Here is a 13399-nt window from a genome sequence, read left to right as displayed (position 1 = left end):
ACCTTATATGTTTGCTGATGAGCTGGGATTCTGGGATTTAATTTCATTGCTCCATTGGTTAAATTCACATTTTTTTACATACTAAGTTTTCCTTTTTCAGTAATGAAGACCTTTTATTGGAATATATCCTCTAGTAATTTTTTTCCCCAAACACATTCAAGAGAGGTAGACGTTCTGAATTTTTGCATATGTGAAAATGGCTTTATTTTCCTTTTACACTAGACTTGTACAGTTCAATCTCCCAAGAAAAATATCAAATTTCTATAGCAGCGTTGCATGTTATAAATGCATTTAGTGGAGAAGGAAATGGCAACCCACTCCAGTGTTCTTGCCTGGAGAATCCCAGGGATGGGGGAGCCTGGTGGGCTGCCGTCTCTGGGGTCGCACAGAGTCGGACACCACTGAAGCGACTTAGCAGCAGCAGCAGCAGCAGCAGTGTGTTCCTGTCTTTGGAAATTACAATCCAAGTGAATCAGTTACACAGGAGATGAAATAGGTTCTTGTGCTTCTCTCCATTAGCATATTCATAGTGAAGCAGTATCTCATCTTTTACCTTTAGCCACTGTTGTGTATCAGTTGGGAAATCAGAAGTTTCATTACACAGCCCTCTTGGTCGATCCTTGGGGAATTACAACACACTTTGGCATGTTTAGAAATGTCTTTTTTCCCACTCACATCTTATAAAGAACTAAGTGCGTGCCTTTAGGACTGTTTAAGTATCTTCTGTGAACACGGAGAAATGCAGACATGTTGTCAGAGCTGATCATTTTTGTTGTGGATCTTACACTTGCTTTGGCCTTTTTTATTATTATTTATGTTGTTTATTTAATAGCAGCTACAAGTATTTTCATCTCTGTCCTTTTCTATATTTTCAAAGGGGAAATTAAAAAAAACTATGACTTCATTATGAGCAGAGCCTGGGTACTGGATTCTAGCAATGCTGCTGGGAAGCCATTCCTAGGCAGCGTAGAGACAGTCAGCTCCAGGATGCCTCCTGTCCATTTTCCAGCCCCAAAAGACGGGGCCTTCTCACTCTAGGAGAGTGGAGTGAAAAGCCCTCGGTGGTGGAGGAGACACCCAGGAAGACTCACGACATGCCACCCCCACCAGCTGAGAAGTATTTCTTGAGGTAAGAAATGGAATGTTCAGCTTAATTCTCCCTTTTGCAAATGAAGTAACACATGCATGTTTGAGGTGAGAAGAGAAAAACAAGCAGATGCCTTTTATCACTGCCTTCCACGTTTCAAAAATGGAGTTGGTAGAATCTGTAGAGACTACAATTTTTGTTTTCTGCTAAGAGTTCCATTTACTCAGTAAATTAGGGAGTCCTACCTGTGATATTTTCTCTCTCAAGCATGGGTTAGGCACAGGTCAAAAACAGTTGAAACTCCCATTTCAATCTTTTTTACCAATTGGGCAAAAAGGCTTGGTAGAAGAGAAATTTGAATAAACGGATATTCTTTCAATCTATGAGTTGTTTATTGCCTTTATTTTTAAATTACTTTTTATTGGAGTATAGTTACTTCCCTGGTGATTCGGTTCAGTTCAGTCACACACTTGTGTCTGACTTTTTGCAACCCCAGGGACTGCAGCATACCAGACTTGCCCGTCCATCACCAACTCCTGGAGCTTGCTCAAACTCATGTCCATCGAGTGGGTGATGCCATCCAGCCACCTCATCTTCTGTCATCCACTTCTCCTCCAGCATCAGGGTCTTTTCCAGTGAGTTGACTCTTCACATCAGGGGGCCAAAGTATCGGAGCTTCAGCTTCAGGATCAGTCCTTCCAATGAATATTCAGGGTTGATTTACTTTAGGATTGACTGGTTTGATCTCCTCGCAGTCCCTGGCTGGCTCAGTGGTAAAGATTTTGCCTGCAGTGCAGGAGACACAGGTTCAGTCCCCTGGGTCAAGAAGATCCCTGGAGAAGGAAATGGCAACCCACTGTCATATTGCCTGGAAAATCCCATGGAGAGAGGAGTCTGATGGGCTACAGTCCACGGGGTCTCAAAAGAGTTGAACACAACTTAGTGACTAAAAACAACAAGAGATAATTGCTTTACAATGTGGTGTTAACTTCTACTGTACAGCAAAATGAATCAGCCTTACATATACATATGTCTGCTCCCTTTTGAATTCCCTTCCCATTCAAGTGAGTACAGTGCATTAAAGTAGTTCCCTGCGCTATACAGTATGTTCTCATTAGTTATGTACTTTACACACAGTAGCAATAGAGGGCAGAGCATATTCTTTGACTTCAAGTGGCAAAGATACTCAGTAGTTGTTCTTGAGAGGACAGTGGATTTTCAGTACAGTCCTTGAATGGACCTAGAGATGATCATATTAAGTCGGAAAGAGAGAAGAGTTCCCTGGCAGTCCAGTGGTTAGGACTCCATGCTTTCACTGCCTAGGTCCCAGATATGATCCCTGGTCAGAAAACTAAGATCCCACAAGCTGCACAGCCCGGGAAAAAAATAGAAATAGAAATACATATGCTATTACTTATATGTGGAATATAAAATGCATTACAAATGAACTTTCCTATGAAACAGAAACAGAATCACAGACACAGAACCCCTTGGTGATTGCCAAGAGAGGAGGGTTAGAGGCAAGGACTGAGTGGGAGTCTGGGACTAGGTTCAAGCTTATATACAGGATGGATAGACAACCAGGTCTTACTATACAGCACAGGGACCTACATTCAGTATCCTATGATAAACCACAATGGAAAAGAATATGAAAAAAGAGAAGCTATTTATTATAACTGAATCACTTTGCTGTACAGCAATAATTAATACAATGCAAATTAATTATACTTCAATAAAAAAGATAATAAAATTATTTTAATTGGAGGATAATTACTTTACAGTGTTGTTATGGTTTTTGCCATGTATCAACATGAATCAGCCAAAGGTATATAAAAGATAATAAAATTTTATAATTTAAAAATACAACTAAAATGGTCCTTGGATCAAAATCAATGTGTGAGCATATGAAATGGCAGGATGTAGATTTACTCTCATTTCGGTTTAGTGTCTTCTGAACACTAGAGATTGCAAGGTGAAACACTCCAGGATGATCTCTTAAGAAGACTTTAAACTTTAAAACTAGACTTATTTGAAGTTTCCTGGTTCCTTGTTTATTCCACTGCTTTGGTCCAGTGGAAGCAGATGGATAAGTTTTGTCCTGGTTTTTTGTCAGATAAATGGTTAGATAAATGGTGCCTTGTGTTTGGGTTTTTATGGTATAAATCCAAGTATTTCATAGTAGACAGATACATTTTTCTCTAAAATACCAGATTAGTTTGCAGAAGACTCTGGTAAATTAATTTAATTTTAGCAGTTGTGATTACACCTTCTTAAAACCAAGCCCTTGTCCTCATACCTCCTCTTCATTGAGACTTCTGATATTTTAACTTTTAAAGTGTTTCTCTCTCAAAAACTAAAAAGTTATTTTATTCTATATGTAAACTAACATTTAAATGCTCTTCTCACCAAAAAAGTAACAAAATTGTATTCAATAAGGACAAATAATAAGCTTAGCCCCATGGACAATAAATATTTAAATTTCTAGTAGATCTTAAGTGTTGTCACCATAACAAAAAATGGTAACTGGGTGAAGTGATGAATATATTAACTGGCTTGACTATGGTGATTACATCACTATATATCTTGTATATATTTAGCATATATATTCACTATGTATATGGTGATTGGGTGTGCATTCTAAGTCACTTCAAACATGTCCAATTCTTTGAGACACTGGACCATAGCCCGCCAGGCTCCTTTGTCCTTGGAATTCTCCAGGCAAGAATACTGGAGTGGGTTGCCATGCCCTCCTCCAGGGGATCTTCCCAACCCAGGAATCGAACCTGCATCTCTTATGTCTCCTACATTGGCAGGCAGGTTATTTACCATTATGCCACCTTGGATCCCCATGTATATGATAAATATGTTTAAAGTAAACAACTTGTTATATATATATGACAATATATTTAATATTTAGTATATTTATTAAATATAAATATTTAAACTTTTAGAAAACTATTTAAACTTTTAGAAAACAAATTAGCTTTAGTATAATTTTATCCATTTCAGCCATGATATTTGTTCAAGGGCACAATAACTGCTCCCGAGAAGAAACTGATATGTTTTGTTGAGCAGGTTGTATTATGAAATTCTTAAATAATTCTCCATTACATAGTTCCAACTTTACACACAGATGTGAAGGGGGCAATTTATCTGGTGGGATGTGGGCTGCACAGCCAGACCACCTCTTTAACTGTCAAACTCTCACCCTTAACAACTTGCAAGGGATTGACAATGATAGATGCATTGTTTTGTGATAATGGTTTTTTTAATTCTAAGAAAATTCAATTGTCATGCAAACATCATGGAAGAGGTACACAGTATGTTTCTTTTTGTTTTTAAATCTTAATTTATTCAGCTACATGTATAAAAGGTCCATGCACAATCTTTCGATACCTGGGGAGCTTCTACACTCTGTTGTGCTAACATTCATCAGGAATGGGCTTCAGCGATACTACACAAAATTGCTCCTGTAGTCTCTGCCATTTGCCCTAGAGTTCTCTTATCTCTCAAGTGTTCCAGATGTAAAGGATTAGGGTCAATGGTAACGATTTGATAAGAAAGGAAACCAGAAGTGCTTTACACTTTGAGTACATACCTTTTGAGGTCTGCCTTCACCACACGCCTCTTACAACTGCCATCAGAAAACTTGCTAGCCCTGCAGGGCACTGGATTTGCAAACCCTGCCAGGTTCCTGCAGCTCCCTTTTGGCATTCAAAAAGAATGTCCTAGCTCCCCCTGTGGCATCCCTTAGCCTCTATGTGAGTTTCAGTAAATTGAATTTAGTTCTGCTAAATTCTAAATGCTGTTAATGAGAATTCATTTCTAAGGCGTGTTATTTAAAAGCAACTCAACTGCATCTCCTTTTGACTTTATTTTATAGAATGTTGCAACAGTCTTAAAATTCAAAAGGAACTTGAAAGTCATTGAGTGCACTTTTTGTCCAATTAAGAAATACCTTCTACAATACCCTTGAAAGATGGTTTTGTAACTTGTGCTTGTTCAGTTTTCCTGAGAGGTGCAAGGCAGCCTCTTATAATAATATCCAATAGAAATCTGAGTCCTCACATCTCCCATCTCTTTGTCTTATTTTTGCTCTAATAAGCAATCTTGAAAATAGTCAAGGAAATACAATGATATCAATAGAATATAATGATGTCACAAATTCTAAGGAGAAAGAGGAGCTTCTCTCCTTTTGAATTTTCTACTTGCTACTCACACCATTGAACAATGTTGTTCTTTTCAGAGCAAACGGACAGCGTTTAAGATCATAACTCATAAGATAAATCTAGGGTTTATTGTGTACTTTAATAGAAGATTCTTAATATGTCTTTTCTGACTTCTTATATGTATCTGCTACATAGGATTTTGAAATTCTTTCCTTCGAAGTTTCCCAAAGTCTGGGAGAGTTGCCAATTTGCACTGAAGAATAGCATTATATTAGTACACCCATAACTATTAAAATATAATTCTAATGCACTGACCTGAATTCACAGTACATCAAAAATTTAATTCAACCCCAGATTGATTCTCACAGAAGTTCACTAATTTTCCAGTGGATGTTTCCAGTCCACTACTTGGAAAGTCAGATGAATTTGAGCATTTTGCAGTGTTAGCAACCTTGTCAATCTTGACTCCAGAGACTGCAACACTTGGAGAAGCGAGCTATGCTAATCTTTACAGAATGAAGCCACTTTTAACAGAGATAAAAAGGTAGAGTGGGAAAGCTAGGGAAAGGGGTCCAGCTCTCCCACTTCTGGGGACACTGGGGCCAGCCCACTGAGGGCTGAGGAGGAAATTAGCCAGCATCCCACGGCTTTGTGAGCAGGTCTGGGGAGGTCTGAGTGTTAGAAGCCAAAGGTGTGTCTGGCTTTGTGGATGGCTGAGGGAGAGAAGCTCCTAGAAGGTACAAACAAGGAAGAAACTCAAGTCCTGGAATGTGAAACTGTTATCTCTTTTCTGTTTCTGCTGACATTTCTAGCAAATATAAGGTTTCAGATCTGAGAGTCTAATTAGGCTCTTAACCACACCCCTACTGGCAGTCTTGTGTCAAGTCACTGCTTTCCTAGGCCTCTGTTCTTCCATCTGAAAAAAAAGAGGATGTGACCCCAATGACAGAAGCCTCTTTCAGTCTAAAATAACTGCAAATTTTACAGAATAAAGCGAGTTAGAAATGTAAAATGTGGTCAGCCAAGAGGGCAGTTGACACAGAGGCTCTCTAAGCATTTCTCAAAATGCATTGCAAATACCTAGGGGACGCATGCAAAGTGGAAGCCCCCAAGAGACAAGGTGGCGATTTTCAGAGCACTTATAGAATTGAGGGAAAAACTCTTAGAATAAGTTTTCTTAGAGGCCCAAAGTTTATCTCCATGTCTCCACCACACTACCTGCTTACAATCAAAGGATGACGTCATATGCGTACGTGCATCCCACAGGCATCAATTACTCCTGCTGCTGCCCCTGCTGAGTCGCTTCAGTCGTGTCCGACTCTGTGCGACCCCAGAGACGGCAGCCCATCAGGCTCCCCCGTCCCTGGGATTCCCCAGGCAAGAACACTGGGGTGGGTTGCCATTGCCTTCTCCAATGCATGAAAGTGAAAAGTGAAAGTGAAGTCGCTCAGTCGTGTCCGACTCTTAGCAACCCCATGGACTGCAGCCCACCAGGCTCCTCCATCCATGGGATTTGCCAGGCAAGAGTACTGGAGTGGGCTGCCATTGCCTTCTCCCTCAATTACTCTTAATTATCAATTAATTCAGACAGACCATCCAGACTTCTAAACCTGTGCATTTTTATTGTATCTGCTGGCAAGTCACTTCTTTTGAACACAGATTACTTTTCCTGCAGTATCTCAGTTTGTTCATTCATAAAATGAAAACATGTTATAAATAATATCAATAGCCTTACATGGGCTATTTTGCCATTGTAAGGGTTTATTGAATAGCTGCTGCTTGCCACTCACTGTAGGAGGTGGCTTGTCAAAACAAAGAAACGTAATTCATAGACTTAGACTTCAAAGAGTTTCCATTAGGTCTCAATTTGAAAAGATCCATGAACTAGACATGAATTCAAAGCTTCAGTAAAAGTAATCAACTACTTAAATAAAATTCACTATTTTTCAAAAGTTAAAATTTCACTAAAAACTGTTTGTCAATGTTAATTTTACTCATTTTTAATAGCCTGTGTTTTTAATGAGTAAACTAATCCAATTTATCTAATTGATTTGCATTTTAAGTTATCTTTGTGCCTTAGAAAACAGACTTGGCAAAACATAAATGGATTATTTGGCAATAATTCTTGAATATAGCACCAAAAGCAAAGCAAAAATTTTAAAGAAAAGAGAAACCAAACTATGTCAAAATTAAAAATTTCCATGCATCAAGGAACACAATGAACAGGTTGAAAAAAACAGTTCATGAGATGCAAGGATATATTTATAAATCATGTTATAATTATAAGGGGTTAATATCCAAAATATTTAAAGAATATATAACTCAACAATAAAACAACCTAATGATAAAAATAGCCAAAAGACTTGAATAGACATTTCTCCAAAGAAGATATACAAATGGTCACTAAGCATATAAAAAGAGTCTTAACATCACTAATTATTAAGGAGGTGAAAATCAAAAGCACAATGAGATACGTCTCACTCTCATTAGGATGGCTACTGTTACAACTCAGAAAGTAAGTGTTAGTGAGGATGTGGAGGAACGGTACCTGTTGTGCACTGTTGGTGGAAATGTAAAATGATACAGGCTCTATAGAAAACAGTATGGTAATTCCTTATAGAATTAAAAATGGAATTATTATATGACCGAGCAATGCCAGTTTAGGGTATGTATATAACATATATATATATATATATATATATAAAAGAATTGAAAGCAGAGTCTCAAAGAGATATTTGTACCTCTGTAGCACAGAGTCAGACATGACTGAAGCAACTTAGCAGCAGCAGCAGCAGCAGCATTGCTTATAGTACCCAAAGGATATGGGCAACCCAAGTGTCCTTTGACAGATGAATGAGTAAACGAAATGTGGTATATCTGCACCATAGAATATTACTTAGTTCTTTAAAAAGGATAGAAATTCTGACACATGCTACAATATAGATGAACCTTAAGGATATCATTTTATGTGAAATAAACCAGTCACAATGGACCAGTAGTGTGCAATTCTACTTACATGAGGTACAGGGAACTATCAGGTTCATAGAGACAAAAAGAATGGTGGTTGCCAGGGACGCAGGAGAGGAAGTGGTGGAGTCATTACTTAATGGGCACAGCATTTCACTTTTTCCTAATGAAAAGAGTTCTGTGGATTTGATATCTCTATTTAGCTTCTAAACCAATTTATATAGAATAGTGTATAAATTAAAGCAGAGTTTTTTTGCTGTTCTTTCTTTGTTTTTGTTTTTTGGCCTGGCTATAAAAACTAGTGTGTAGGGAATAATGCACTTCATGGAGGATTTTGTATAAGTAAAAGATCCAGATTGTTTGGCTTTTGAAAAATTACTTAAAGCATGTGTGTTCTCAATCACAGCATCTCCCACTGTGTTAATTTACCCGATTTAATTTGTCTTTACTTAGTAGCCAGGTGTCATTAAGAACAAAAGTTTTCATTTCTTGCTAAATAGCCATAGCATTCTTGTGTTAATTGCTCTTAGACATCACTGACAGAAATGGATTATGATAAAAATATCAGTTAGCTAGTTATTTAAGTTTGGGGTTTTTTGGCTGAGCCATGATACTTGGGGGATCTTGAACCTGGGCTTCAGAAGTGAAAGCGCTGAGTTTTAACCACTGGACTGCCAGAGAACTCTCCTAAATTTCGTTTTAATAATACAGTACACAATACTTGTTTGAAAATTCCCATTTTATAATATCATTTTGATAAAAAAAGATAATATACTAATTTTTCTCATTTTTATTATTTGTGATAATTATCCCAGTATATGTGTGTATGTGTGCTAAGTCGCTTCAGTCGTGTCCAACTCTTTGAGACTCTATGGACTGTAGCCCTCCAGGATCCTCGGTCCATGGGGATTCTCCAAGCAAGAATACTGAAGTGGGTTGCCCTGCCCTCCTCCAGGGGATCTTCCTGACCCAGGGATCGAACCCGCATCTCTTATGTCTCCTGCATTGGCAGGCGGGTTCTTTACCATTAGTACCACCTGGGAAGCCCCATCCCAGTATATAACTCAGGGCTGAACATTCCAGCAAGTAGTACTCTTAAGCACCCTTCAGTAACTCAGCTGGTAGAGTGGAGAACGGTAGGTCTGATGCATGTGGGCATCCTTAGGTCACTGGTCCTGCTTCTGCTTGAAGGAGGTGTCTCAGTTGCTTGGGGCCTCCCAGGTGGCACTTGTGGTAAAGTGCCAGTGAGGGAGACTTGGGTTCAGTCCCTGAGTCAGGAAGATCCCTTGGAGGAGGGCATGGTCTGTATTCTCCAGTATTCTTGCCTGGAGAATCCTGGCAGGCTACAGTCATAGGGTCACAAAAAGTCAGACACAACAAGCCATCCAGCATGCATGCACCTGCAGTCTTTATTTGGGCTTCCCTGATGGTTCATACAGTAAAGAATCTGCCTGCAATGTGGGAGACCCAGGTTTGACCCCTGGGTTGGGAAGATCCAGAGAAGGAAATAGTAACCCACTCCAGTATTCTTGCCTAGGAAATCCTATTAACAGAGTAGCTTGGCAGGTCCAGTTCATGGAGTCACAAAGAATCAGACACAACTGAGCAAATAACACACACAGCATTCTTAATGTGTTTAAAGATTGCCAGAATTCCCTGTTTCACTGTGTATGTTAAGGGCTTGCTGAATAAGAAAAAATGATGTAAACATTCTGGATTATTTTTTCAATCTCAAGTTTTGATCTCTAGCAGTTTTACTAATTAACATCACTATGAAACACTATAATTTCATGTCATTGTTAGCCTTGAGAAATTAAACTAAATGCAAATCACAGATATCTTTTAAAATAAGATTCATGTTCTGAAATAGGCCTGACAAATTTAGAAAAATATATTTGGAGAGACTTTTTATTCCTAAAGGATATGCTCTTTATAGCTAGTTTTATTTAACTGCAGAGGGCTTATCCTATGATTGAAAGAAATAATATAGACATAACTTCCATGGAATCCTGAGACTGTTTATATACTCACAAAGTCTCAGATATGTAAATGAATCATTCAAAGAACAATTCTGAGAAATAGGCATATTTACAGTAAGAAAATCTATCAGTAGCTATATAAATTCATCGTTAAGTAGTACTGTGTGTGTCACTCAGTCACGTCCGACTCTTTGCAACCCAATGGACTATAGTTCACCAGGCTCCTCTGTCCATTGAATTTTCCAGGCAAGATACTGGAGTGGGTTGCCATTTCCTTCTTCAATGGATCTTCTCAACCCAGGGATCAAACCCAGATCTGCCACATTGCAGGCAGATTCTTTACTGTCTGAGCCCCCAGGGATTATAAACACCAATATATGAGCATATATTAATTTTCTCCATTTTTTTTTAATCTGAAAAGTATAGGTTCTTGCAAAGTTCATAAATTGCTATGTAAGCATATTCAGGATTCCCAGAGTTAAGACAAACTCAGTGGAAATGCTGACATCAGGGCATAGACAACACATTATAAAATGTCCCAAATGAATTGCTGCTGCACAATAGATTTTGTCCCTTTTTTTGCCACTTATTTATTTTTTTTAATTAAGGATATTTGCTTTACAGAATTTTGTGGTTTTCTATCATACATCAATAAGAATCAGCCATTGATACACCCATGTCCCCTCCCTCCCAAACCTCCTCCCATCTCCCTCCCCATCCCGCCCTTCTAGATGGTCACAAAACCCCTGTTTGAGTTACCTGAGTCATACAGCAAATGCCCATTTTATGTTAACAGTCCTCCTTTCATTGAAGAATGCTCAAGTCTCTGAGAAAGCCTAGGGTACATCAAGTAGAAGACCTGCATGCAAGTGAGTTAAATTCCTAGTAACATATCAGTTGCTAAAGCACTTCATTCCTTAAATCCTTCAGGCTCTTTGCACTCAACTTTACAGCTCCTCCCATCAGAGAGTGGCTGCATCTCTTTTCCTGCCTCTTGAATTGGGGCTGGCCTTACTCTTGGTTAGACCAAGAGAACTTGTCAGAAGTGAGACTGAGTTAGTTACCAGCCGCATGTGAAGGGAGCTTGCACTCTGCTCTCTTGGAGTCCTACCAGAACCTTGGGAATAAGCTCCAGCCAGACAGTTAGGAAAATGAAAGCACATGTACAACTGAGGCCACGCTGGACCAGGCTAAAGCCAGCCAGCCCCCAAACACGAAATGGTGCCCAGGGTCCCCCTCAGGGTCAGCAGTGCTGCCTACTAGACCCACACCAGCCTGCTGAGACCATGAGACCCACCTAGTTTTAAACTTTCAGGTGGCAACATATTATTCTTAGTCACTACTTTTGGGCAGCTCTAACTCATGTTGAGATTGCAGGGTTTTTTTGAAGATCTTAGACTTTTTTGGTTTTGTTTTATTGTTTTTCTGCAGGCATTTTTTCATGTTAGATTTTGCTCAAACTCACATGGGCCTTTAGTTTCAGGAGAACTCATTGGCTTGAGTATGTCTTCACAGGTACTCCTGTGTAGTGTGTTTTTGTCCTATACCTTAGGCTGCCGGAAGACTGATTGTGTACTACAGGCAAAGAAGTAGCTAAATAATTTTGAAAAGTAGAGTTTAAATCTTTAAAAATCTGAAAAATGAATATTACTTTGCAGATTTAAAGGTTGATTCAATTGGATTCACAGTATTGAAAGCAGAAAAGATGTCAAGATGATAGAGTTAAGTCTAAACATAATTTTCTTTGAAAATGTCAATACATACATTAAAGTTAGAATAAAAAATGACAGGTTGGGTAAACAGCAACAAACGTGTTTGAATAAAATGCAAATAATGTAAAGAAGGACTGAAAGGGTAAATTTTTAAAGGATGAACAAGTCCATATCAAAAAATTAACAGGAAGTTGAAGATGTGATACCAATAATGGAGAAGTTCAGATTTAAGGAGGAGAAGATTGAAAAGGACAAAAAACATAAGTCTAATTTATAGCAAAAATTTAAATAATAAGATAGCAAAATGTTAAATAGTAACTATCAAACAAAAAATAAATCATGAACTGTAAGAAATGCTAGGAAACAAAATGGATGTAGATAACCTAAGAATTTGAAGTTCTGAACAAAATAATTGAAGCAAAAGTAAAAAAATATAGTAAATGCTATACATTATTTATTTATTTATTAATCACTCACAGTTCCAAAATTTTTTCCATGTATTAAAAGAAAAAGTAGAAACAGAACAGACAACATTCTAAATGTGCACACACACTTGAAGTCAAAGTAAAAAATAATAACTGAAATCAAGGTAAAAAACTGCAACAATCTAAGAGATTTTAATTTTCTGTGCATTTTACATCTGGAATCAAAGAAGTGATCAAAATTGTAAATGCAGAGTATTTAGGAAGTTTTTAATAATGAAAACAATAAACATTAAAACTTAAAATCAGAGAAAAATACACAGTCTTACATACTACGTGTGTGTGCTAAGTTGCTTCAGTTGTGTCTAACTCTTTGAGAGCCTGTGGACTGCAGCCCACCAGGCTCCTCTGGCTATGGGATTCTCCAAGCAAGAATAGTGGAGTGGGTTTCCATGCCCTCCTCCAGGGGATCTTCTCAACTCAGGAATCGAGCCCATGTTGCTGATGTCTCCTGCATTTGCAGGTGGGTACTTTACCATTAGCACCACCTGGGAAGTCCATAGCAAATAACAAAATAGACAGATTAACTCCTAAAGACCAAAAGGTAGAAAATAATAACAAAATAAATTTAAGAAAAGGCAGAAAACAAGCTAAAAGGAAAACTCTTATCTAGAAAACAGGAAAAAATAAGTGGATGAATCAATTGAAAAGCAAGTAAGTAGGGGCAAAATAAGAAGGAACACAGCAGGTAACTTCTTGATGAACCTAATTAGCAAAGGAAGAAACACAATATTATAATATGAGAATAGAGAATCAAAAACAGAGAGGAACTTAAAACTATCCAAAGAAAGTACTTTGCAAACTGCAAACAAACTTGAGAATTTTAGTGGTCCTGATTGTTGTCTTGAAAAATAAAATCAATCACAAGACTAACTCCGGTCAGAGAATACAGCACCTGGAAGGAATCATAAGAAGTTAATAGCAACATTTACCCTTTGGGGCAAGAGATTTGTAGGGGAAGGAGAGAAATTCATTTTTCATTTCATCTCTTTTTGAACTGTCT

The 13399-nt window shown here is 38.1% G+C and overlaps 1 long non-coding RNA gene across 1 annotated transcript in view; it reads left to right on the top strand.

Annotated features, from left to right (window-relative positions):
* Positions 1-442: 442 nt before the first annotated feature.
* Positions 443-13399, top strand: part of LOC120869189 — a 30330-nt gene continuing 17373 nt past the window's right edge. Inside the window, exon 1 of the long non-coding RNA XR_005722462.1 lies at positions 443-1129. This is a non-coding gene — a long non-coding RNA (uncharacterized LOC120869189). The remainder of the gene's footprint in view (positions 1130-13399) is intronic.

Source organism: Oryx dammah, unplaced genomic scaffold (assembly GCF_014754425.2).
Source record: "Oryx dammah isolate SB20612 unplaced genomic scaffold, SCBI_Odam_1.1 HiC_scaffold_10, whole genome shotgun sequence".
In the NCBI taxonomy this organism is placed as follows: domain Eukaryota; kingdom Metazoa; phylum Chordata; class Mammalia; order Artiodactyla; family Bovidae; genus Oryx; species Oryx dammah.
This window is presented reverse-complemented; position numbering and strand designations above follow the sequence as displayed.